This window comes from Dendrobates tinctorius, unplaced genomic scaffold (genome assembly GCF_039654945.1).
Source record: "Dendrobates tinctorius isolate UK_male_01 unplaced genomic scaffold, ASM3965494v1 ptg000157l, whole genome shotgun sequence".
NCBI classification, from domain to species: Eukaryota; Metazoa; Chordata; class Amphibia; order Anura; family Dendrobatidae; genus Dendrobates; species Dendrobates tinctorius.
In genome coordinates this window covers 15,236,713-15,264,150 of record NW_027361824.1, presented here as the reverse complement: position 1 = coordinate 15,264,150, position 27,438 = coordinate 15,236,713, and the positions used below count along the sequence as shown (strand labels likewise).

Sequence of the window (27,438 nt, the reverse complement as noted above, 5' to 3'; positions counted from 1 at the left end):
TGAACTATACAGCATTTATTCCTGTTCTTAGATTTGGATATCCCCATTCCTTTACCCTTCTAACCCCCCTCCTTGCCCTTCCCCTGCCAATTTCTCCCATTACAATAAATAATATGTCTTAGGTATAGTAAAATATTGAAAGAAGATATACTTATAAGCTAGAGGTGATATACCACATGTACAGCTTGTTATTGTTGTTAAAAAAAAATTGCATTTTTTTTCTCTTTATGGAAAAATAAATAAAAACCTATTGAAACAGAAATAAGGCACGTCAAGGATGATTTTTTTAAAGCTTTATTTTTTATAGTCTGTATGTTGTTTTCCAGTTTAATAAACTCTGTCTAGACAGGCATCCTCTCCCGTGGAAGTCCTTCTGCACTGCTCGCCGGATTACCATTACTCCACAATTTGGCAAAGGAGTGACTGTGGTTTCCGCAGGCAATGTGATACGTTATGATGGGCCAGGACGACTCCGAGCAGTATACACGTGACCCAACGTTCCGTATACTGAGCGATTACACGACTGACACCGGATCCACCGACGACGAGTCCAAATCAGGCCAAGATATTAATCCAAATGACAGGTTAAGAAACTGCAACAAGAAAAAAACAAACCTTGTGCTCGCTGGAATAATATAAACAATGAGATTACCGGGGGGGGCGGCGCGCGTCGGGGGAACGTCACCCTCCGTTTATTTGTATCTGTTCTGGAATCATCCATCACTATGAATATAATTCAGGCACATCTTTCATTTACAGCTATGGCAGCCTAGTGGGAGTTCGTTTTCGGTGCCTGCTGTATCGATTATGTTGCCGGACTCGGTCTGGTGGACAAGTTTTTGGGTCACCCTAACGGAGTCTTGATGTGGTGTGTGCTCTTCCCCCTTTAAAAGAATATTATACTTGCATTACAGACTGAAAAATAACAGATCTCTCTTTTTAAAGGGATTTTTCTGATTAGAAAAACATGGAGGCTCTCCTTCCAAAAACAACGCCACGCTCATCTAACAGGTTGTGTCTGGTATTGAATCTCAACTCCACTGAGACACAATGTAGATGAGGAGGAGGAGATGTTTTTGGATGGTATCAGACAATGTTTTATTAGTCCTGAAAAATCCCTTTAAGTCCTTTGTCCTGGTTGATAGAAGATGGTAGGCAAAAAAGTGTAAGGAGACGGAGAAAGAAAAGAGAAAAGGGGTATCAAACCTCATTTATCAACACCGTCTAGCTGTAAAACTCACAGCAACTAGAGCTCTGCTTTCATTTTACCAAAAAAAAAAAACAATGGGAGTTCAGCTTTGATTTTACCAGAGCAACCAATCAGAGATCAGTCAGTTTACATTTAACAATGGCAACAAATCAGATCTCAGCTTTCATTTTACCACAGCATCCAGTCAGAACTCAGCTTTCATTTTACCACAGCCACAAATCAGAGTTCAGCTTTCACTTTACCACAGCAACCAATCAAAGCTCAGTTTCATTTACCGTATTTTTCGGACTATAAGACGCACCCCGATTTTCAGAAGGAAAATTGGGAAAAAAATAATAATGTGTCAAATGGGAGTCTGTCTTACAGTCCGAATTCAGCTTACCTGGGAAGGGATCCGGCACAGGTGGAGGAGTGGTCACAGGGGTCATTCAGTGGTCCAGGCTGGTGCGGTGGCGGCGGCTCTGTGCTGGGGCAGGTGGGCTGTGCTGGGGCAGGTTGGTTGTGGTGGGGCAGCTGGGCTGGGGCAGCTGTGCTGGGCTGGGGCAGCTGTGCTATGCTGGGGCAGGTGGACTGTGCTGGGGCAGCTGGGCTGTGCTGGTGCAGCTGGGCTGGGGCAGCTGGGCTGGGGCAGCTGGGCTGTGCTGGGGCAGCTGGGCTGGGGCAGCTGCGCTGGGGCAGCTGGGCTGGGGCAGCTGGGCTGGGCTGGGGCAGATGGGCCGTGCTGGGGCAGATGGGCTGGGCTGGACTGTGCTGGGGCAGCTGGGCTGTGCTGGGGCAGGACTGGGGCAGGTGGACTGTGCTGGGGCAGGTGGACTGTGCTGGGGCAGCTGGGCTGTGCTGGTGCAGCTGGGCTTGGCTGGAGCAGGTGGGCTGTGCTGGGCTGGGGCAGCTGTGCTGGGGCAGCTGTGCTGGGGCAGGTGGGCTCTGTGGGGTGAGGGTGGCGGCGGGCTGTGCTCTGGTGCAGGGCCGGCGGCTCCGCCGACATTTCCTCGAAGCCCGGAGACCCCCGCACATCCGTTGCTGGCTGCCACCATGTTGCGGTGGCCTCCGGGAACATGGACGCCGGGAAGATGGCCGTCGGTCCGGGGACAGTGCATGCGCAGGTTCAGATCTCGTCCCGAGATCTTGGGGGACGAGATCTCGTTGCCAAGATTTGAATCTTGCCTCCCGAGATCTCGGCATGAGATCTGAACCTACGCATGCGCCGTCCCCAGACCGGCGGCCATCTTCCCGGCATCCATGTTCCCGGAGGCCACCCCAACATGGCGGCAGCCAGCAGCGGATGTGTGGGGGCCTCCGGGCTTCGAGGAAATGCCGGCGGAGCCCCCCACGGAGCACAGAGAGCCGCTACCCCTGCACCGGAGCACAGGCCCGCTGCTACCACCACACCAAAGAGCCCCGCGGCACCCGCACCAGCCACAGCCATGGACGGATGTAAGTATATTGCGACCATAAGACGCACCCCCCACTTTCCCCAAAAATTTTGGGGGGAAAAACGTGCGTCTTATAGTCCGAAACATACGGTAATCAACTGCTGTGGAAACATAAAAGCTACGCTGTGATTGGTTGCTATGAAGCCCATCGTTTCATTATGACGGCTGTGTGTCCTTCAGTTGTTCGGGTAACTGTGGGGCTTTATCCCTATGTTATCATATCTGCATCGGTTACTTTTATTTTTATCCTTTCCTGATGGGCAAATTTTCATTTTTACTCTATTTATTCCAAGAGCCATAAATTTTTATTTTTCTGTCCACATAACCATACAAGGGCTTTTTGTTTTGCGGGATGAATACTAGTTTTAAATGACACCATTCGTGTTACCATAAAATGTACTGAAAAAATAGGAAAAAAATTTTAACTGCTGTGAAATGGTGCAAAAGAAAATTAAATCATAATACCGCCATTGTTTTTTTGGGGTTTTGTTATTAAGGTGGCAATTCTTCAGGTGTGTGTGATTACAGTGATAGCAAATTTAGAAGGTTTATATATGTATCAGGGGTGGATTAAGGGTAGCCAGGGCCCCGGGCTGTTCAGACTCTGTGGGCCCCTCGGTCATGTGACGGGGTCACCTGATGAGGTCGGGAAGTCACTAGTTTTCAGGACGCATACGGTGTGTCAAGGAGTGGGAAGGGGTTAAATACTGAGGTAAAAAACTCAGCAAATACACAACCTGTGCACGAGGCCTCACAAATACTGAGGTAAAAAACACAAAATACTCAGCGCGTCCATGAGTACTTACAAATACTGAGTGAAAATCTCACCAAATACTCAGCGTGTGCACGAGGTCTTATAAATACTGAGGTAAAAACTCACTAAAAACTCAGCGTGTGCACGAGGCCTTATAAATACTGAGGTAAAAACTCACCAAATACTCAGCATGTGCACGAGGCCTTACAAATACTGGAAGGCTTCCATCCAACATCTAGTCCTGACTCACCTGTACCTAACATCGAAACCAGCTAATAGTCAGCAATCACCTGCTGACCTGGACCCATGACCTGTCAGACAAGTTACTTCACATGAGTCACACAGAGGCTTCTGCTTCATGAACTTCCCCAGATAGAAGAAGTGTTGTGAGTTCATTTTCCCCTTCACTACTGAGGCCCGAGGAACTCCCTCTTCTGGTAAAGAAAGGTAGTGAGCCTGATTATCAAACACCTGAGTCTGATTATGATGACTGGCTGAGTGGAGTTACTGACTGGATATAAGGCTGCCGACGCCCTTCTGCCCTGCGGGTGCTTTCTCTGTGGGATCCTTGGAGACCAGTCTGAATTCCTGCTCCTCTAAAGCTAAGTTTTCTGCTCAGCTTTTTGCATTTGTGCTTAGACTTTGTTTTGCTTTGTTTTTCTGGATTTCTGCCATTCCCTGCTGGGGTGTGCTGAATTCCTTTAGCTCTGTCTTCTGAAAATACCTGAGTGCTGATTTAGTTTTTGAAGCCTAGCTGCTTCAGGGTCTTTTTCATGTCAGCTTGTTGGCTTATGTCTTTGATAGGGTTTTGGCAGATTGCAGACAGCAACCTTCCTTTCCTGTTCTGTTTAGCTAGCTTGGGCCCCATCGTTTGCTCAGCCTATCTTTCTATCTGTGTGAGTGTTTTTTCATCTTGCTTCACCGTCATTATATGTTGGGGGCTGCCTTTTACTTTGGGGTCTGCTCTGGGGCAGTTTAGATTTCCTTTTCTGTCTTTAGGCTATTTAGCGCTCCGGCTGTGATCGAGGGGTCTAGGGCATCGTAGGAACCCCCCACGGCTACTGCTAGTTGTGTTGATAGGTTCAGGGGTCTGCAATCTGATAGTTGCCAACTTCTCTGGTTTTCTGGACGTAGCTTCTATTTTTGTGTCTACCTCCTACGGTGACTCAATCATAATAAAGAAGCAGCCTCCGGTGTGCAGCCTGTGGCCGGATACACAGGAAGAGACACTACTCGTCAAAGGATGTGCCCAACATGGCAGCAGAGGGGTTAACGCCACAGACCAGTCGCCGTCTCCTCACACACTGGACACGACGCTGCATCTGGCGACGAACAAGCGCACATTGCGCAATGTTAGTCATGTCCCAGATGTTCAGAATGTGGAGGTCCAAGGGGGGACAAAAAAGACCCCAGGATTGACACAGGAGCATGGGAAAGTGGACGGCAGTCGGAGGGGCAGGGTTTATATAGGGGTCGGAGTAAGTGTATATATATATATATATACATATATATATATATATACACACACACACATATTACTACATGCGGGCAGTGCACACATGCTCAATCCTCTGGTTGTATAACTTTTAACTTGTCAAAACATTTATCTCAGTAGGCCAAGAAAGAAATGTGGCAGGAATAAAGTACACCTCATAGTAACTTATGTGTGAGGCAGAGGTGACAAGACCCACCATCTCGTGCCCACCTTACTAGAGGTGCGCACTGCCCACATATAACAAAGTTGATGGAAACAGACGACTTCCACTATGATGATTGGTTACCGGCCGCCCGACCACACCCATTTCACAACTAGTCACACCCATGTCCACGACTAGAGTTGAGCGACTTTAGTCGGATCGGGTTTCATGAAACAATGCCGACTTTTATTCCCCATTGACTTGCATTGGGGTTGGGTTTCGGACGAAACTCCGACTTTTTTTGCCCTAGTCGGACCAGTTTCATCTGAAACAAATTTTGTTTCATGAAACCCGATCCGACTAAAGTCGCTCAACTCTATCCACGACCCAACCACATCCATTTAGCACTGCTGATCACACTGACTGGTACTGAGGGCACAGTGGCTGGCATTATGGGCACAGTGGCTGGCATTGTGGGCACAGTGGCTGGTACTGAGGAAAAGTAAGAACAGAGAAAGAAAGGAGAGAGAAAGAAAGGAGAGAGAAAAAAAGAAAGAGAGAAACAGAGAGAAAGAAAGAACAGAGAGAAAGAGGGGAAAGAAAGAAGAGCGAAAGAAAGAAAAAAAGAAAGAGGAAAGAAAAAAGAACAGAGAGAAAGAAAGAGGGGAAAGAAAGAGAAAAGAGAGAGAAAACAGAGGGGCAAAGAAAGAGGGGAAAGAAAAAAAAGAACAGAGAGAGAAAAAGAAAAAGGGGAAATAAAGAACAGAGAGGGAGAGAGAAAGATAGAGGGGAAAGAAAGAATAGAGAGAAAGAAAGAGGAGAAAGAAAGAATAGAGAGAAAGAAAGAACAGGGAGAAAGAGGGGAAAGAAAGAGAACAGAGAGAGAAAAAGAAAGAACAGAGAGAAAGAGAGAAAGAAAGATTAGAGAGAGAGAAAGAAAGAGGGGAAAGAAAGAAATAACAGAGCGAAAGAAAGAACAGAGAAAGAGAAAGAGGGGAAGAAAGAAAGAACAGAGACAGAGAGAAAGAAAGAACAGAGAGAGAGAAAGAAACAGAGAGAAAGAAAGATTCTATAAAAATACTATAGCAGCCCGGCTCCCATTGTAGTGCCCACCTGAGCTTCCCGATGCAGGACATATAATGATCCACTCACATGGCCAACATTCCCAAGTCCAAGGCGATCCCGCTGTCCGCGCTGTCGGAGGAGGACATGGTGATGATCTGAAGCATTCCCTGAAGTGCCTCCATGTTTCCGTCACAATCTCCTCCCAAAATGGAACGTCATGTGTGAGTTTTCAAGTGCTCCTTGGAGCTCCGCCATGTACTCCTGTGTCCGTGGGAAAAGTAAGCTCCCGGTCGGGGCAGTGGGGCCGACTCTCAAAATCTTGGACGGTTGGGAGGTATGAATGCTCCCCATCATATACCTTGTACACGCATGGCTCCGCACACCTCATATACACACACGGTTCCGCTTTGTATACACCTCGCACACACACGGCTCCACTCAGTACACACATGGCTCTGCTCTGTAAATCTCTTACACATGTGGCTCTGCTCCATACACCTTGTACACACACGGCCACGCTCTATAAACCTTGTACACATGTAACTTTGCTCCATACACCTTGTACACACGCAGCTTCGCTACGTACACTTTGTACACACAGGGCTCCACTCCGTACACCTCGTACACACACGCGGCTCCGTTCCGTACACCTTGTACACACATGCGGCTCCGCTCTGTACACCTCGCACATGGGGACACGCTCTGTAAACCTTGCACACATGCGGCTTTGCTCCATACACCTTGTACACACTCGGCTTCGCTCCATTCCGCAAACACACGGCTCAGCTCCCTACACTTTGTATACACAGGGCTCCGCACCGTACACCTCATACACGTGCGGCTTTGCAAACGTGCGGCTCCGCTCCATACACCTCGCGCACACACAAGGCCCCTCTCCGTACACCTCGTACACACACGGCTCCGCTCCGTACACCTCGCACACATGCAGCTCCGATCCATACACCACGTACACACACGCTCCACTCCGTACACGTCGTACACACGCGGCTCCGCTCCGTACACACACGCTCCGCTCCGTACATCTCGTACACATGCGGCTCCGCTCCGTACACCTCGTACACACGCGGCTCCGCTCCGTACACCTCGTACACATGTGGCTCCGCTCCATACACCACGTACACACATGCTCCAATCCGTACACCTTGTAAACACGCAGCTCCGCTCCGTACACCTCGTACACACGCGGCTCCGATCCGTACACCTCGTAAACACGCGGCTCCGCTCCGTACACCTCGTACACACGCGGCTCCGCTCCGTACACACACGCTCCGCTCCGTACATCTCGTACACTTGCGGCTCCGCTCCGTACACCTCGTACACATGCAGCTCCGCTCCGTACACCTCGTACACACGCGGCTCCGCTCCGTACACCACGTACACACACGCTCCGATCCGTACACCTTGTAAACACGCAGCTCCGCTCCGTACACCTCGTACACACGCGGCTCCGATCCGTACACCTCGTAAACACGCGGCTCCGCTCCGTACACCTCGTACACACGCGGCTCCGCTCCGTACACACGCAGCTCCGCTCCGTACACCTCGTACACACGCAGCTCCGCTCCGTACACCTCTTACACACGCGGCTCCGCTCCGTACACCTCGTACACACGCGGCTCCGATCCGTACACCTCGTAAACACACGGCTCCGCTCCGTACACCTCGTACACACGCGGCTCCGCTCCGTACACACACGCTCCGCTCCGTACATCTCGTACACATGCGGCTCCGCTCCGTACACCTCGTACACACGCGGCTCCGCTCCGTACACCTCGTACACATGTGGCTCCGCTCCATACACCACGTACACACACGCTCCGATCCGTACACCTTTTAAACACGCAGCTCCGTTTCGTACACCTCGTACACACATGCTCCGCTCCGTACACCTCGTACACACGCGGCTCCGCTCCGTACACATGCGGCTCCGCTCCGTACACCTCGTACACACGCGGCTCTGCTCCGTACACCTCGTACACATGTGGCTCCGCTCCATACACGACGTACACACACGCTCCGATCTGTACACCTCGTACACACGTGGCTCCACTCCGTACACCTCGTCCACACACGCTTCGCTCCGTACACCTCGTACACACGCAGCTCAGCTCCGTACAGCTTGTACACATGCGGCTCCGCTCCGTACACCTCGTACACACGTGGTTCCGCTCCGTACACCTCGTACACACATGCTCTGCTCCGTACACACGCGGCTCCGCTCCATACACCTCGTACACACACGCGGCTCCGCTCCGTACACCTCATACACACGTGGCTCCGCTCCGTACACCTCGTACACGTGCGGCTCCGCTCCGTACACCTCGTACACATGCGGCTCCGCTCCGTACACCTCGTACACACGTGGCTCCGCTCCGTACACCTCGTACACATGCGGCTCCGCTCCGTACACCTCATACACACACGGCTCCGCTCCGTACACCTCGTACACACGTGGCTCCGCTCCGTACACCTCGTACACATGCGGCTCCGCTCCGTACACCTCGTACACACATGCTCTGCTCCGTACACACGCGGCTCCGCTCCGTACACCTCGTACACACGTGGCTCCGCTCCGTACACCTCGTACACAAACGGCTCCGCTCCGTACACCTCGCACACGTGCGGCTCCGCTCCGTACACCTCGCACATGCGCGGCTCCACTCTGTACACCTCGCACACACACACAGCTACATCCACCCTGTAAACCCCTCCTGACCCCACACATACTTCCCTCATTCAGCACGATGACAACCTGCACAGCAGAGTCCTGCATACATCAAGGGCTCACTGTGCGTACAGGACCTGTGATGAGGTCACAGGATGGGAGGAGTCAGGGGTCATATGATCATGGGCATCCGACCAAGACCCCTGATCATGTGACTCCTGACTCCTCCCCTCCTGTGACCTCATCACAGGTCCTGTGCGCACAGAGCAGGGATTTATAAGTGAGGGGCTGCAGTGGCCGTTGGTCTGTCTGGGAGTGCGAGGATGGGGTCGGTACATGGGGGGGGCCGTGGCGCTATGGTGGCGGATTATAATGGGGCAATTTACCCTGGGCTGGTGGGCCCCCCACACCACTGGGCCCTGGGCTACCATCCAGACTGACCTCATTATAATCCGCCAATGATATATATACACACACACATGCGGTCAAAATTGTTGGTGCCCCTCGTTTAATGACCGAAAAACCCACAATGGTCACAGAAATAACTTGAATCTGACAAAAGTAATAAATACAAAATCTATGAAAATGAACAAATGACAGTCAGACATTGCTTTTCAGCCATGCTTCCACAGAAATTTAAAAAAAAAAAAAACCTCATGAAATCGGCCTGGACAGAAATGATGGCACCCCTGAAAATAATGTGACAATAGGGACATGTTAAATTGCGGTGTGTCCACTACTTATCATCACAGGTGTCTACAATCCTGGAATCAGTGAGTGGTCTGTATAGAGGCTACAGATACTCACTGTGCTGTGTGGTGACATGGTGTGTATCACACTCAACATGGACCAGAGGGAAGAGTTGTCTCAGGAGATTAGAAAGAAAATTATAGACAAACATGTTACAGGTAAAAGTTATAAGACCATCTCCAAGCAGCTTGATGTTCCTGTGACTACAGCTGCACATATTATTCAGAAATGTAAGTGGACTTCATGGGAGACGACCAAGGAGACCACCATTGTTGAAAAAAAATCATAAAAAAGCAAGACTGGAATTTGTCAAACTACGTGTTGACCAGCCACAAAGCTTCTGGGAAAATGTCCTATGGACAGATGAGACAAAAATGTTCACAGACGGAAAAATGAAGCCTATCAAGAAAAGAGCACTATCCCTACTGTGAAACATGGAGGAGGCTCTGTTATGTTCTGTGGCTGTTTTGCTGGCTCTGGCACAGGGTGTCTAGAATCTGTGCAGGATACAATGAAATCTCAAGACTATCAAGGGATTCTAGAGAGAAATGTGCTGCCCAGTGTCAGAAAGCTTGGTCTCAGTCGCAGGTCATGGCTCTTGCACCAGGATAATGACCCAAAACACACAGCTAAAAACACCCAAGAATGGCTAAGAGGAAAACATTGGCCTATTCTGAAGTGGCCTTCTATGAGCCCTGACCTAAATCCTATTGAGCATCTTTGGAAAGAGCTGAAACATGGCATCTGGAAAAGGCAACCTTCACACACGAGGCAACTGGAGCAGTTTGCTCTTGAGGAGTGGCCAAAATACCTATCGAGAGGAGCAGAAGTCTCATTGACAGTTACAGGAATCGTCTGATTGCAGTGATTGCCTCAAAAGGTTGTGCAACAAAATATTAAGTTACGGAACCATCATTTCTGTCCAGGCCGATTTCATGAGTTTTATTTTTTTAAATTTCTGTGGAAGCATGGCTGAAAAGCAATGTCTGACTGTCATTTGTTCATTTTCATAGATTTTTGATTTATTATTACTTTTGTCAAATTCATGTTCTCTCTGTCTGGGTTTTTCTATCATTAAACGAGGGGTACCAACAATTTTGACAACGTGTGTATGTTAGTGGTTAAAAAAAAAATTGGTTTCTGTCGTCATTTTTTGGAGACCTGTGTGAAGTTTTGTTTTTTTCGTCTCATGCTTACGTCTTTTTAATCATTATCATGTCGGGTACTGACAACTTTTTAACCACTTTTTAGTGCATTTTTCTTGGGAACCTAAAGCATTCCAATTCTGGTGATTAGATTATTTTTTTGGCCAATTTCGATGTTCACTGTAGTAATAAATATTTTTTTATATTTTATTAGTTCAAGTAATTAAACATGTAACAATGCCAAATATGCAAAAAAAAAATTACATTTTGCCATTTTTGTTTGGGAGACTTTTATAAATTATTTTAATAATTTTGTTTTTTTATATATATATTTTTACACTTTACTAGTTTAAGTAATTACACATGTAACAATGCCAAATTTGCTATATTTTTATATTTTTCATCTTATTAGTTCAAGTAATTACACATGTAACTATGCCAAATATGCTAATTTTTTATTTTTTTTAACACTTTGCCAATTTCATTTGGGGAATAAAGGGGAGTGATTTCAACGTCTCTACATTTTTAAATATTTCTTTCAATTTTATTTTATTTTTTACATTTTTCATTAATCGATCTTGCAATCGCTTGATCGTTTAGGCAATACTCTGCAATACTATAGTATTACATTGCACTATTACATTACTAGTTTTCTATTATGCCAAGGTGAAGGCTGGCATTTAGGCCGGCGTCACACTTGGGAGAAACTCGCACGAGTCTCACACCTTAATACCCGGCACTGCCGCCGGTACTCGGGATCGGAGCGTGTAGCTGCATGTGTTTCTATACAGCTGAGCGCTCCGGTTCGAGTGCCGCCGGCAGTGCCGGGTATTGAGACACGAGACTCGTATGAATTTCTCGCAAGTGTGACCCCGGCCTAATAGAAGATATCAGGTGGCAAACATGGAGGTCTTCAGAAAGTCCCCCGGACTGCCATGGCATCCCGGTCATCACAGCACCCAATGTATAGCTGTACCACTTGTCAATCTCTTGCAGGGGCGAGTAGAGCAGCAATTGCGGAACACTTTACCCAACATTTCAGTTCCTTAAATCTGCCCATGTAGGCCATGTTCACATTGTGTTATTTGAAGGGCTTTGATTATACAAAAAGTTTGGCATCGCCATATAGGATCAGTCACATCTAAATCTGAGATAAATAGATGTGAGATCAAGAGATAGACAGATGTCAGTGGTGCAGCCTCAGGCTTTCGGCCTATAACGTCAAAACTATCAAGAAAATAGCAGAACATTGAGCGGGGGATTTATCAAGATCAGAATTCTCTGTACACAATTGAAATCCAGCTGACTATCCAGCTAAGATGCAGGGGCCGACACATCAATGGTGCAACCGGTGGAGCCACAAAGGGGCTGAAGAGGCAAGGGGGCCCACATCCACCTGAAAATCATGTGGGATTTTGCATTATGATGAGTTATTGGACTGCACAGGGGCCCCTAAACTATTCTTGCACAGGAGCCCTTTTCGGTCTGTGCCGGCTAGGAGTAAGATGTATTTTGGACTTCCCGTGTGCCACAAACTGAAATGTCCCCTCCTTAAAGTCCTGCTAACACGTTTCAAAATGGTGCAAAAAAGAAGGAATAGGTTGCAAAATTTTCACGGAAAATGTGGCGTGCTCGAAGTTTTGCTTTTTTTATATCTATATAGAGCCCATGATAAATTCCCTTCTAAATCTACATGCATTAAACTTTCTGCAGGTTTAGGGTTAAGTCCGTATAGGAATGTGGGCGTTTTTTCCGCGGTTAGTGATGGCAGCAATGTGTGCGACCCCGCTTCCACTGTGTTATTTGTTATTACTCTCTCTGCTCGGTGACAATGATTAATGAGGGTCTTATTATTCACATTATTCAATATTAACTCGTTACAAGACCTCGTCCCTTAATCCGAGAACTGACTCCATAACTCGCAGATACAAACCCGGGGCGTAACATCTGCCGCAGGTGCTGGAGGAAACCGATGACCAATACACCCAACAGATGAGGTGTGATCGGGTGGCCCAGCTGTACTGCCTGGTCACACTGCCTGGTACACACTTCTGACAACTGACACCTTTAATCATGGTTGCCAGCTTCTGGAGATAACCTATATGGAAGGGTGGAAGCGTGACGTTCACAAAGTGCTGCAAAATCATGTTTCGGCATAAACCACAGACCCTTTACAGGCCACATTCTTACCCCAATATAGAGAAGGGGAAAGAAGGTTACAGGAGCTGAGGTACTAAGAAGAAGGGGAGGCACAGGAAGCATGATACTAAGGTGGGGTGACACCTGGAGCACAGGCACTAAGGGGGGGGTGACACCTGGAGCAGAGATACTCAGGGGGGGTGACACCTGGAGCACAGGCACTAAGGGGGGGTGACACCTGGAGCAGAGATACTAAGGGGGGGTGACACCTGGAGCAGAGATACTAAGGGGGGGTGACACCTGGAGCAGAGATACTCAGGGGGGTGACACCTGGAGCACAGGCACTAACGGGGGGTGACACCTGGAGCAGAGATACTAAGGGGGGGTGACACCTGGAGCAGAGATACTCGGGGGGGTGACACCTGGAGCACAGGCACTAAGGGGGGGGGTGACACCTGGAGCAGAGATACTAAGGGGGTGTGACACCTGGAGCACAGGCACTAAGGGAGGGGGTGACACCTGGAGCACAAGCACTAAGGAGGGAGGTGACACCTGGAGCACAGGCACTAAGGGGGGTGACACCTGGAACACAAGCACTAGGGGGGGTGAGACCTGGAGCATAGGCACTTATGCGGGGTGACACTTGGAGCATAGGCATTAAGGGGGGGTGATACCTGGAGCACAGGTACTAAGGTGGGGTGACACCTGGAGCAGAGATACTAAGGGGGGTTAACACCTAGAGCACAGGCACTAAGGTGGTGACACCTGGAGCAAAAGCACTAAGTGGGGGTGACACCTAGAGCACAGGCACTAAGGAGGGGGTGACACCTGGAGTATAGGCACTAAGGGGGGTGACACCTGGAGCACAGGCACTAAGGTGGGGGGTGACACCTGGAGCACAGGCACTAAGGTGGGGGGTGACACCTGAAGCACAGGCACTAAGGTGGGGGGGTGACACCTGGAGCACAGGCACTAAGGGGGATGTGTTAGGGGTTGTGACGTCTCGTGGTGTGACGAGACGTAACTCTTGGAGTGGACCCTCTGGGTCGTGGCACCCACCCACCTAGGGCGAGCTGGCCTAGTGAGCACCACCCCCTATACAGGGAGTGTCAGGAGCAAGCCCAAGGGGGTGAGCCACCACGACAGCTGAGACTAGATAGCCGGCTCACAAAAGACACGACGAGATGGGTGCATGCGGAGGGCACGCCATGTACAAGACAGGGTTCTAGGATGTGCAAAGCGTGGTCACATGGTATCATCAGGTGTTCGTGGTCACAGGGTTTTTTCAGGTGCAAGATGTAATCACAAAGACACAGAGGTGATAAAGTGCCAATGGGCACGCCAAGGTCCTAGGTACAAGGCATGGTATGTGTTTAGGGGAAACACCAGGATTCAAGGTACTAGGCATGGTGCATGTTTAGGGGACACGCCAAGGTTCACGGTTAAAAGCGAGGTCCTGGATGTGCTAGTGGGCACCCCAGGGTTCAAGGTCCAAGGTCCTGCGCGCGCTAGAGGGGCCGCCAGGATTCAAGATTCAAGGTCCTGCGCGTGCTAGAGGCACGCCAGGGTACACGGTACAAAGAATGGTCCTGGCCGTGCCAGGAGGCACACCAGGGTACAAGGTTCACGACAGGTCCTACACGTGCTAGAGAACATGCCGGGCTTTGAGGTTCAGGATCCTGCGCGTGCTAGAGGGCACGCCAGGGTCAAGGACCAAGGCAAGGTCCTGTGTGTGCTTGGAGGCATGCCAGGGGCAAGGTTCAAGGCAAGGTCCTGCGCGTGCTAGGGGCACGCCAGGGTCAGGGTAGGCAGTAGCACAGACCCGGGTACAGGAAAGAGAAGCGGGGCGTATGCTAGAGCCCAGAGCCGGGTACAGACTAAGAACAAAGTACTCAGGACAAGACAGAGAGACCAGCTTCTGGACACAGCAAGGTTCAGGACAGAACAAAGATAGCAAAAGACATGTGCTAAGAAACACGAAACGCACAGTGCGAGAAACAGCGTGTGCAAGGGAGCACGGAAGACACGACTGAGGCACCGGCAGGCGGTATCGGCTGAGGCACAGGCAGGTGGGCACGACTGAGGCAGGCACGACTGAGGCACAGACAGGCGGACACCACTAGGGCACTGGCCGGCGAACACGGCTGAGGCACAAGCAGGCGGGCACGACTAAGGTGGCATGGCTGAGGCACAGACAGGCAGGCACGGGTATGACCAGGCGTGTGCTAGGGGCACGCCAGCCACAAGGCAGGGCTAGGCAAAAGGTACAGAACTAAGACGCATGCAAAACGGCACGGCGAAGCCTGGTACGAAAGGAGAATGTGCAAGTGCGCACAAAGAAGAAAGGAAGCGAGCTAGGAGCACAGACAAGGTACAAGGTCAGAAAGCGGAATGTAGACAGTAGCACAGAGCCGGGTACAAGAGAAAGAAGCGGAGCGTATGCTAGAGACCAGAGCCGGGTACAGACAAAGCACATAGAAAGCAAGACAAAGCTGAGTATAGAAAAGACAAGATGTGGCACAAAAGCGACCGAGCAGGGACCATGCAGCCCTAGCAGGGAACGCAACACAATAATCAGGCCCCTCCCATAGGAAGAGGCAGCTTGATATAGGGCATAGGCATTTGGACTTCCGGGTCAGGTCCGCCAGGATTATAGAGAGGACTTCTGGGTCAGTCCTCCAGGACCATAGAGAGGATTACTAGGTCGGGTCCTCAAGGACCATAGAGAGGATCAATGAGTTTGGTCCTCCAGGACCATAGAGAGGATTACTAGGTTGGGTCCTCCAGGACCATAGAGAGGATCACTGAGTCTGGTCCTCCAGGACCATAGAGACGATTACTAGGTTGGGTCCTCCAGGACCATAGAGAGGATCACTGAGTCTGGTCCTCCAGGACCATAGAGACGATTACTAGGTTGGGTCCTCCAGGACCATAGAGAGGATCACTGAGTCTGGTCCTCCAAGACCATAGAGACGATTACTAGGTTGGGTCCTCCAGGACCATAGAGAGGATCACTGAGTCTGGTCCTCCAGGACCATAGAGAGGATTACTAGGTCAGGTCCTCCAGGACCATAGAGAGGACTGCAGCAGGCAGAGCAGAGACGGGCGCGCACACGTGTCGGGCACAAGCGCCCAGCCCTGGGATCCAGAATAGAAGACGCGCGCACACAGCAACGGCATACAGCCATGAGGTGAGGTCCGCGTGCACACTGCTCCAGGGGTCATGCAGCATAATAGACATGACAAGCATGACAGGATGACACCTGGAGCACAGGCATTAAGGGGGGAGACACCTGTAGCACAGGTACTAAGGGGGGGGAGACACCTGTAGCACAGGCACTAAGGGGGGGGTTACACCTGGAGCACAGGCACTAAGGGGGAGACACCTGGAGCTAAGGCACTAAGGGGGGGGTGACACCTGGAGCACAGGCACTAAGGTGGGGGTTACACCTGGAGCACAGGCACTAAGGGGGGAGACACCTGGAGCTAAGGCACTAAGGGGGGGGTGACACATGGAGCACAGGCACTAAGGTGGGGGTTACACCTGGAGCACAGGCACTAAGGGGGGAGACACCTGGAGCTAAGGCACTAAGGGGGGGGTGACACCTGGAGCACAGGCACTAAGGTGGGGGTTACACCTGGAGCACAGGCACTAAGGGGGGAGACACCTGGAGCTAAGGCACTAAGGGGGGGGTGACACCTGGAGCACAGGCACTAAGGTGGGGGTTACACCTGGAGCACAGGCACTAAGGGGGGAGACACCTGGAGCTAAGGCACTAAGGGGGGGGTGACACATGGAGCACAGGCACTAAGGGGGGTTACACCTGGAGCACAGGCACTAAGGGGGGTGACACCTGGAGCAGAGATACTAAGGGGGGAGACACCTGGAGCACAGGCACTAAGGTGGTGACACCTGGAGCACAGGCACTAAGGTGGTGACACCTGGAGCACAGGCACTAAGGGGGGGTGACACATGGAGCACAAGCAATAAGGGGGGTGACACCTGGAGCACAAGCACTAAGGGGGGTAACACCTGGAGCACAGGCACTAAGGGGGGTGACACCTGGAGCACAGGCACTAAGGGGGGGTGACACCTGGAGCACAGGCACTAAGGGGGGGTGACACCTGGAGCACAAACACTAAGGGGGGGTGACACCTGGAGCACAAGCACTAAGGGGGGGTGACACCTGGAGCACAAGCACTAAGGGGGGGTGACACCTGGTGGCGGCGCTGATCCGTGCTCCGGCTCTTGTAGTGAGCTGGCTGTTCCCCTTTTCTCACCTTAGAGGGAAGCTGTCAGGAGTCCGATCACGCCATTATCCTGATTCCTGCCAATTAACCCTAAATCCTGTAAGGCAGTGATTGGGGTTGTCAGGTGTCATGCAGTTTATTTAGTTAGCACTCTGCAGAAATGCAAACAGAAGCATAGGCTCCATCCTGACATGTAAAGAACTCCTTATTATATCAATTATTATAATTATATCAATAACATAATCCATATAAAACTGAAACATAACAGTATAATATAAATGTAATAATAATTAAAAAGAAAAAGGTGGGCTCGTCCGGGATTTGAACCCGGGACCTCTCGCACCCTAAGCGAGAATCATACCCCTAGACCAACGAGCCAGCTGTTCCTCTGTACCCCATCCTCGTTACAGGAAGCCGATCACAGACTGCCAGTCAGCCAATCCTGGCCGCTTGTGCTAGTCATGTGATCTCCTCTTTCGTCGCTGCTTTATTCTTTTCTGTGTAAGGAGCTGAGCAGTAGGTGAGCAGAGAGGACCGGAGTGGCAGCAAGTTGCTGCCTTATAACCAATAGGGATTGTAAGCAGGAAAGCAATGGATCATCCACTCACCGCACATTCTGGTCGGGAAAGTGGAAGCGCTCAAAATTGATTGGTGGCTTTGAAAATGGCGGGAATGAGTGACGTAAATAGTGGGCGGAGCCAAGCCTGGCAGTACTGTATATAAACGCTGCTCCTTGGCGACTCATTTTTCAGACTGTTCTTGTGGTACCGCGTGTGAGGTGTGCGTGCGCCTCGTCTCGTCTCCTTATGAAATGTTGGCTCCAGTCATAGCTTTTAGCTAGAAATATATATAAAAAAAGGGGAATCGTAGATGAGAACACTAAGGGGCGTCACGTCCCTCTTACTATTTAAAAGTTGAGCAATTTCGCCCTGCCTATTCTAACAAATTTTTGGAGAACTTTTGCTATAGGGCGGTGTAATTACTGTACGCCGCGTCCCCCACCCTAATGAAATAACCACAAGAAAGGAAGGTTTGATGCAAGACCACTCAGGTTCTTATAGCTATACACAAGTCAGCCATAACATTAAGGGTATGTGCACACGCTGCGGATTTTTCCGATTCCGCAGCTAAAGTGACCTGTGTTTTTACCTGCGGTTTACCTGCGGATTTTGTGTGGATTTCGCCTGCGTTTTTACACCTGCGGATTCCTATAATGGAAGAGGTGTAAAAACGCTGCAGATTCCGCACAAAGAATTGACATGCTGCGGGAAATAAACCGCAGCAGCAAATCTACGCGGAATTTTCCGCAGCATGTGCACAGCGGATTTGGTTTTCTATAGGTTTACATGGTGCTGTACACCGCAGGGCCGGATCTGCAGCCAAATCGGAAAAATCCGCAACGTGGATCCGCAACACCTAAAATATGGCAATAAAAACCTGTTGGGGATATTTGAAACAGCAAGTGGAAGCAGAAAAAAATGGGCAAACATAAAGATGTGAGAGACTGTGACAATGGCCGAATCGTGAAAGACTAGTCAAAGCGTCTCCAGAACGTCAGGTCTTGTGGGGTGTTCATGGTTTAGGGCAGGTCTTGTGGGGTGTTCCCAGTATGCAGTTCTTAGTGGTGGGAGTGGTCCGATCCCACAGAAGAGCTATTGTAGCCTAAATTGCAGAAATAAAAAAATATGGCTATGATAGATGTCAGAACACGCACAGTATTTATAGTAAAAAGGCGCTCGAAAATTCAGAACATCACAGCTATGACAGAAATGATGCAGAGCATCACAGCTATGATAGAAATGATGCAGAGCATCACAGCTATGATAGAAAGGATGCAGAGCATCACAGCTATGATAGAAAGGATGTAGAGCATCACAGCTATGATAGAAAGGATGCAGAGCATCACAGCTATGATAGAAAGGATGCAGAGCATCACAGCTATGATAGAAAGGATGCAGAGCATCACAGCTATGATAGAAAGGATGCAGAGCATCACAGCTATGAAAGAAAAGAAACGTATCAGGACACAGAACATCGCAGAATGCTATCTATGTGTTTTCAACTATGCAAGCTTATATCTGGTAACCAGCTTTTCCAATCTCTGCTCTGAATCCACTCCTGTGTCTCCATTCAATGTCAGCAAGCAGTTAATCCTGAATGCTATCTATTTTTTTTTTTTCAACTTACTCTGCTTGTCCCCTTATGTTGTGAGGTCAAGAAACTTTTCAAAGTGCTTTATGATCCATGTAGTGCTGAACATGTGTTTATTTGACCACAACATTTTATTGGGTCCTGGTGTCTCAATTTAGTGTGATTGATTAACGAGGAGAGAGCAAAAAAAAAAAAAAATCTTAGCCTTAACCTCCTATATATCCAGACATAGCTAGGGGGAGCATTTATGCACATGTAATCGAAGTACATGTATCAAAGTACTACTGGCAGTTATAACATGGCAGTTAGACAGGGCAGGAGACAGGTAAGACATTTATATACATCTACTCCCTGTACATTAGGAGTACAACAAATATATACCATATGCATTTGTGTAATTTTTATCCTGACCACTGCATTCACACACATCCACCACCCTGGCATTAACTCTCTACACTCCATCCATATTGGCCCCTCGCTCCTTTCCTCTCCTATGTATAGCACTCACGCTCTTTTCACAATGTTAAATTGCACAGACCCAGTCAGTCCCACCATTCAACATCAGAGACGCTCTCACAAATCACTTAACCATCTGCTCACTCTTTCTATCCTCCTTCTCCTAGTCGCAGGAGACATTGCTCCCAACCCTGGTCCCCCATGTTATAGAAAGTCAAACGCCCCGACTTCTACACTCAGAAACCCCTCTAATCTTATCAATATTCCCTGCATGCCATCTGTCTCTCTTAATTGTGCACTTTGGAATTCTCGCTCAGTGTGTAACAAACTCGCCTTCATTCATGACTTTTTCCTTTCTAATTCTCTTAACCTCCTGGCACTTACTGAAACCTGGATCTAGCAGTCAGACACTACCGCTGCTGCTGCTCTTTCATATGGTGGATTACACTTCTCTCATACCCCAAGATCAGACAATAGAGCAGGTGGAGGCGTTGGTCTGCTCCTATCACCAAAATGTACATTTCAGGTTATCCCTCAACTACCCTCACTAGTCTTCCCTTCTTTTGAGGTCCATGCCGTCAGACTCTACACCCCCCTCTCCATGCGAGTGGCGGTGGTATATCGTCCTCCCGGCCCCTCCCATCAGTTCCTGGATTATTTTGCCACTTGGCTTCCACATTTTCTCTCCTGTGACATCCCTACCCTCATCATGGGAGATTTCAACATCCCCATTGCTCTTCCCCTCTCACCATCTGCTACTCACCTTTTATCTTCAACCTCCTCATTTGGCCTTCGCAGCTTACTAATTCTCCAACGCATGAAGACGGAAACTCCCTCGACTTGGTTTCTCTCAGCTTTGTGCAGTGGATGATTTTGCAAACTCCGCTCTCCCGCTCTCTGACCACAATCTTCTTTCATTCTCTATCAAGAACTGCCAGGCCGCTCAGGTCACCCCCACTGTCCAGACTTATAGAAACATACAGGCCATTAACACCCAGAAACTTATGAAGAACTTGCAGTCTTCATTGGCCCCTATCTCCTCCCTCTCCTGTCCTGATTCTGCATTGAAGCATTACAATGAAACACTTCAAACTGCCCTGGATGAATTTGCACCCCCTATAAATAGAACACCACAACGCAGACAGCGACAACCCTGGCACACGGTGCAAACACGTTTCCTGCAGTGGTGCTCCAGGTGCGCAGAACATCTGTGTAGAAAATCCAATCTACACGAAGATTTCATCCATTTTAAGTTTATGCTTAGAACATACAACACTGCCCTTCACCTCTCCAAACAAACCTATTTCAACACCCTCATCACCTCACTGTCCAATAACCCGAAACGTCTCTTTGACACTTTTCATTCTCTACTCAATCCAAGAGTACAGGCCCCAACCACGGAGCTCCGAGCTGACGATCTGGCCAATTACTTCAAAGAAAAAATCGACCAGATTCGACAGGAAATTATCTCCCAATCACCTCATACCATGCACTGTCCTCCCTCCCCCACTGCATCTAGCTCACGCTCTGATTTTAAACCAGTCACAGAAGAAGTAAGCAGGCTCCTTGCATCTTCTCGCCCAACCACTTGCACCAGTGACCCATTTCCGTCACATCTCCTCCAGTTCCTTTCCCCTGCTGTGACCCCTCACCTAACTAAAATATTTAACCTCTCTCTCTTCTGGTATTTTTCCCTCCTCATTTAAGCATGCCATCATACATCCAGTACTTAAAAAAACCATCCCTCGACCAAAACTGTGCCGCTAACTATAGACCTGTCTCTAATCTTCCCTTCATCTCTAAACTCCTGGAACACCTGGTCCACTCCCGTCTTATCCGCTATCTCTCAGAAAACTGTTCTCGACCCTCTCCAATCTGGTTTCCGCTCTTTACACTCCACTGAAACTGCCCTCACTAAAGTCTCAAATGATCTTCTAACAGCTAAATCAAATGGTCATTACTCCATGCTAATTCTCTTGGATCTCTCTGCAGCATTCGACACTGTGGATCATCAGTTCCTCCTCACTATGCTCCGTTCCATTGGCCTCAAGGACACCGTTCTCTCATGGTTCTCCTCCTATCTCTCCGACCGCTCCGTTACTGTATCTTTTGCCGGTTCCTCCTCCTCTCATCTTCCCCTTACTGTTGGGGTCCCTCAAGGATCGGTTCTAGGCCCCCTCCTCTTCTCCTTGTACACTGCCCCTATTGGTCAAACAATCAGTAGATTTGGTTTCCAGTACCATCTCTATGCTGATGACACCCAATTATACGCTTCTTCTCCTGACATCATGCCAGCCTTTCTACAAAACACCGGCGATTGTCTAAACGCTGTGTCTAACATCATGTCCTCACTATATCTGAAACTGAACCTGTCAAAGACTGAACTCCTTGTGTTTCCTCCCTCTACTAATGTACCTATACCCGACATTGCCATTTCTGTGTGTGGTTCCACTTTTACTCCCCAGCAACAGGCCCCGCTGTCTTGGGGTAATACTTGACTCTGAGCTTTCCTTTGTCCCCCACATTCGATCACTGGCTCGCTCTTGTCATCTGCACCTCAAAAACATTTCTAGAATTCGACCTTTTCTTACTTTTGACTCTGCAAAAACTCTTACTGTTTCTCTTATTCATTCTCGTCTCGACTATTGTAACTCTCTTTTAATTGGTCTTCCTCTTACCAAACTCTCCCCCCCTCCAATCTGTCTTGAATGCTGCAGCCAGGATCATATTCCTCACCAATTGTTACACCAATGCCTCTACCTTGTGCCAGTCATTACACTGGCTACCCATCTACTCCAGAATTCAGTATAAACTTATTACCCTCACCCACAAAGCCCTCCATAGCTCAGCACCACCCTACATCTCCTCCCTTGTTTCAGTATACCACCCTACCCGTGCCCTCCGTTCTGCTGATGACCTGAGGTTAGCATCCTCAATAGTCAGAACCTCCCACTCCCGTCTCCAAGACTTTACACGTGCCGCGCCAGTTCTTTGGAATGCACTTCCCAGGTCAATACAACTAGTCCCCAATCCCCGCAATTTTAAGCGTGCCCTGAAAACGCATTTATTCAGACTGGCCTATCGTCTCAACACATTAACCTAATCTATCCCTGTGTGGCACAGCCAAAAGTTTTACCATAACCAGGTTCCCCTCATCATGTTCCCACATGCTTTATGCATCCATTAGCCCTCTGTGTTTGTACTGTTACACACTTAACATTATGGCTGGTCCATACAATCAGGGCAACTGTTACCACCCACCTTTCGTGTCTACCTCTTTCCTCATAGACTGTAAGCTTGTGAGCAGGGCCCTCACTCCTCTTGGTATCTGTTATGATCTATGTGATTATTGTTATGCTGTAATGTCTATTGTCTGTACAAATCCCCTCTGAAATGTAAAGTGCTGCGGAATATGTCGGCGCTATAAAAATACAATTTATTATTATATTATTATTATCGCAGCTATGATAGATAAATGCCAGGACATGAGCATCGCAGCTGTGATAGATAGGAGCCACGACACAGAGCATTTCAGCTTGCTGTGCATGGGTCTGTTTAGCCACAGATTTGCAAAAGAGAGCAAAACTGACCACAAAGTTCAAAAGATGATGTGATAAAAATATAATGTGTATTAATAATTACAATTACAGGAATAACAATGGGAACCAAATCAAGAAACAATGTGTATTAATCAAAAATAAGGCCGCACATCCACATGAAAAAACATAGACATAAAAATATAATAATATAATAACATTTGCGGTTTAGCCACAGATTTGACAGAATGTCCATGTTCGCCCATGCCAAATGATTAAAGCACCTACAATAAGTACTTGAGCTTCAGAAATGGATTTTGGAGCAATGGAAGAAGGCAACCTTTTTTGAATCGTGTTATACATCATTTAGACCTATACGTACAAGAGAACGAGAGACATCAGTAAAAATAAAATATATTAGAGTAACAAAATACTAGTGTATACTGGTGTCAGCATGGACCAAAGAATGGGAAAACCACTCGGAATACAAGGAAGACCAGAAGGAGGAGGCAACGAGACGCAGGTCACTAATTGCAGGAAAAAAGTATAAGGACAAAGCGGTGTCTATAAAGTAAAAATACCTTTAATAACTAGTACAATAAGCACTGCAGTGACTCAGAAGGCACTCACAAGCAACATGAGTATATACAATATATATATATACTAGATGGTGGCCCGATTCTGACGCATCGGGTATTCTAGAATATGGCCAGCAGGAGACCGACGTTCAAAAGATGGTCCAGGACGATCCACCACGATCGGCGATCTCACAGGGGGGCCTGGTCGCTGCTGCGTGGCACACTGAGGCTAAGTACCCATGTTGCAGAAATCTTGCAAAAATTTCTGCAGCATTTCCGCAACTCCCGCTGCCGGAAAAACGCATGCGAATTCGCATGTGTTTTTCACGCGATTTTCACATGCGGAATTCAAGCGCATTCCAAGCGATTTGAAGCATCGCTTCGAATGTGATTGACAGTTCTGTCACACTTGTCAAGCATAGTGTTTGACAATTGTGATCAAATTTTTACTATTGATGCTGCCTATGCAGCATCAATAGTAAAAGATAGTATGTAAAACATAATTTAAAAAAAATTAAAAAAGGGTTATTCTCACCTTCCAACTGTCCCCGATCTCTTCTCCACGCTTCGAGCATCTTCCGGTCCCAGTAATGCTTAGCGCGAAGGACCAGAGATGACGTCACTCTCACGAGAGCGCGACATCATCACCGGTCTTTCGCGCAAAGCATTACTGGGACCGGAAGATGCCGGGCACGTGGTGAGAGGAGGGAGAGAGTCCGGGGGCCGTCGGAAGGTGAGTATATCACTATTTTTTATATTAATTCTATTTTTTACAGGTTTATGGTACCGAGGGCCTGGAGGAGAGTCTCCTCTCCTCCGGACCCTGGGTACCGACCAGCTAGCACTGGTCATCTCCCGGCTGCGTCGCCGCTGACCTCCGTGCGGCAGGAGATGACCCGCGGCAACCGTCGGTAGATCAGCGGCTAGCGCCGCAGATCTCCCGACGGTAGTGGTGGCGTGCGTTGTTCGAATTCCGCGCCAATTTGCGGCCAGCCTACGCCTGTCGCTGATTGGTCGCGCCCGGCCGGCCACGACCAATCAGCGACGCGGGATTTCCGTTACAGACAGACAGACAGAATTAGACGATTATATAGTAGATATATATACCTATATATATATATATATCGTATATAAAAAGTAATAAATAAATATCATGGGAACCTCAGCAGTTGATATATAGAAATGGATTTTACCGATAAATAAAGTGCAACATGCAAAAGTGGACAAAAACATACAGTTGTGCTCAAAAGTTTACATACCCCGGCAGAATTTTTGCTTTCTTGGCCATTTTTCAGAGAATATGAATTATAACACCAAAACTTTTTCTCCACTCATGGTCAGTGGTTGGGTGAAGCCATTTATTGTCAAACTACTGTGTTTTCTCTTTTTAAATCATAATGACAACCCAAAACATCCAAATGACTCTGGTCAAAAGTTCACATACTCTTCTGATTTTGGCCTGATAACATGCACAGAAGTTGACACAAATGGGTTTGAATGGCTACTAAAGGTAACATCCTCACCTGTGACCTGTTTGCTTGTGATCAGTGTGTGTGCATACAAGCTGAGTGAGTTCTTGGGATCCAGACAGACTCTTGCATCTTTCATCCAGTCACTGACGTTTCTGGATTGTGAGTCATGCGGAAAGCAAAACAATTGTCAATGGATCTATGGGAAAAGGTAGCTGAACTGTATAAAACAGGAAAGGGATGCAAAAAGATATCCAAGGAATTGATAATGCCAGTCAGCGCAACGTGGAAAATCAGGGGCTCTGTAAAAACAAAACTACGGTCAGGTAGACCAACCAAATTGTCATCCACAACTGCCAGGAAAATTGTTCGGGATGCAAAGAAAAACCCTCAAACAACATCAGCTGAAACACAGGACTCTCTGAAAACTAGTTGTGTGGCTGTTTCAAGATGCACATAAAAGAGGTACTTGAAGAAAAATGAGCTGCATGGTCGAGTCGCTAGAAGAAAGCTAGTACTGCACAAATGCCACAAAGTATCTGTTAGGGCTGGCGGAACGCACCAAATTATAAAATAGGTGCCTTCGCAGCCCGGGGTCCACCCTGCAGAGGTGGTACACTGCTGCTAAGTAATGGCGGAAGATTTAAGCGGTGTGAAACCAGTCACACGTGGGTTACGTCACCCAATGTGAACAGGGCGAACTCTGCTACTGCACAGAGCCACACCACCGCTGAACATAGATGCCGGAGCCTGTTAAGCTCACAGAGCCCGGCCAAAAGAGCGCACAGTGTATGGCCACAGAACTCCACCCCAAGGACATGGGGTTAGAGTCCTTGGCCCACTGAACGAGCGGCGTCGAGGCCGCGAGCACCGCTATAGACGCTGGCTATGGAGCACGTGCACTGAGGCGTGCCGAGTCCCTGGTGAGGCCTGATGCCTGACTCAACCTCAGACCTACCTACGCCTAAGCCTGGGTGCTAGCAGGCTAGGCTGCACAACACATGCGTACCAAGGGTAGGGGTTTCTTAATGAGTCATTCACCAGAGACATTCATACGTGCATACATCACTCACTCCACATAGTCTGTAAATACAGTCTATCTTAGCGCATGGCCGAGCGGCCATACGAACCCTTTATAGCCGTGAGTGTCCGGGACCTTCCTGGCCTCTCGGATGGGCCAATCCGAACAGGAGCAGGACCTGAGCACGTGACCTTCGATCTCCAATGGGAGATCACTCCACTGGCATGCGCAGTGGCCCGACATGGGGACTTACTCTCTGGAGAATCTTGCTGCTGGGCAGCATGTATTGCCATAGCTGTGCCAGAGGTGGCAGCAGCAAGCAAATCCATGGAGCTGGTCTGGGCAGAGCACTTGGACCGACGAGTTTGCTGAGCAACCTCCACTGCAGCTGGAGAGGAATGGGAGACCGCTGGAAGTAAGGCTCGGGATTCTCGCTGTGCAGCGACAGAAATCCAACGCCTAACAGTATCTCTCCTACAATATGCAAAACAGCACAGAGACAAGCCTCAACATTTTTGGAACAAGGTAATTTGAAGTCATGAGTCCAAAATTGAACTTTTTGGCCACAACCATAAACATTACATTTGGAGGAAGGTTAAAAAGGCCTATGATGAAAGGAACATCATTCCTACTGTAAAGCACAGAAGTGGATCACTGGTGTTTTGGGGATATGTGAGCTACAAAGGCACAGGAAACTTAGTCACAGTTGAAGAAAAGATGAATTCAGCATGTTATCCGCAAATACTGGAGGCAAATTTGCACTTATTAGCCCAGTAGCTGCGCATGGGATGTACTTGAATGTTCCAACATGTCAACGATCCAAAACACAAGGCTAAGTCGGCCTGTCATTGGCTACAGCAAAAAATAGTGAAGGTTCTGGAGTGGCCATCTCAGTCTCCTGACCTCAGTATCATTGAGCCACTCTGGGGAGATCTCAAGAGCGCAGTTCATGCTAGACAGCTGTGACGGCCAGGAAGGTTACGTCCGAGAGTGGACCTTCAGGATCGCGGCACTGGAGCTCCCGAGGGCAAGCGCGCCAGGTGGTGCTGACCCCTATACAGGGGCCATTAGGGGCAGACCCTCGGAAGACAGATGTCGCGACTGCTAGAACCAAGAGGGGCGGCTCAAAGGACTGGGTAAGGGGTGCAGGACTGAGA

General features: G+C 48.7%; 1 long non-coding RNA gene and 1 other non-coding gene across 2 annotated transcripts; both read right to left on the bottom strand.

The window, feature by feature from the left end:
* Positions 1-278: 278 nt before the first annotated feature.
* Positions 279-17,168, bottom strand: LOC141051421 (uncharacterized). The gene is made up of 2 exons (XR_012220648.1): positions 17,101-17,168; positions 279-593 (listed from the first exon to the last, which is right to left on the bottom strand). It is a non-coding gene; the product is annotated as an uncharacterized lncRNA (long non-coding RNA).
* Positions 17,169-17,376: 208 nt separating this feature from the next.
* TRNAP-AGG (transfer RNA proline (anticodon AGG)) lies at positions 17,377-17,448 on the bottom strand. Its single transcript has one exon. It is a non-coding gene; the product is annotated as a tRNA-Pro (tRNA).
* Positions 17,449-27,438: the final 9,990 nt, after the last annotated feature.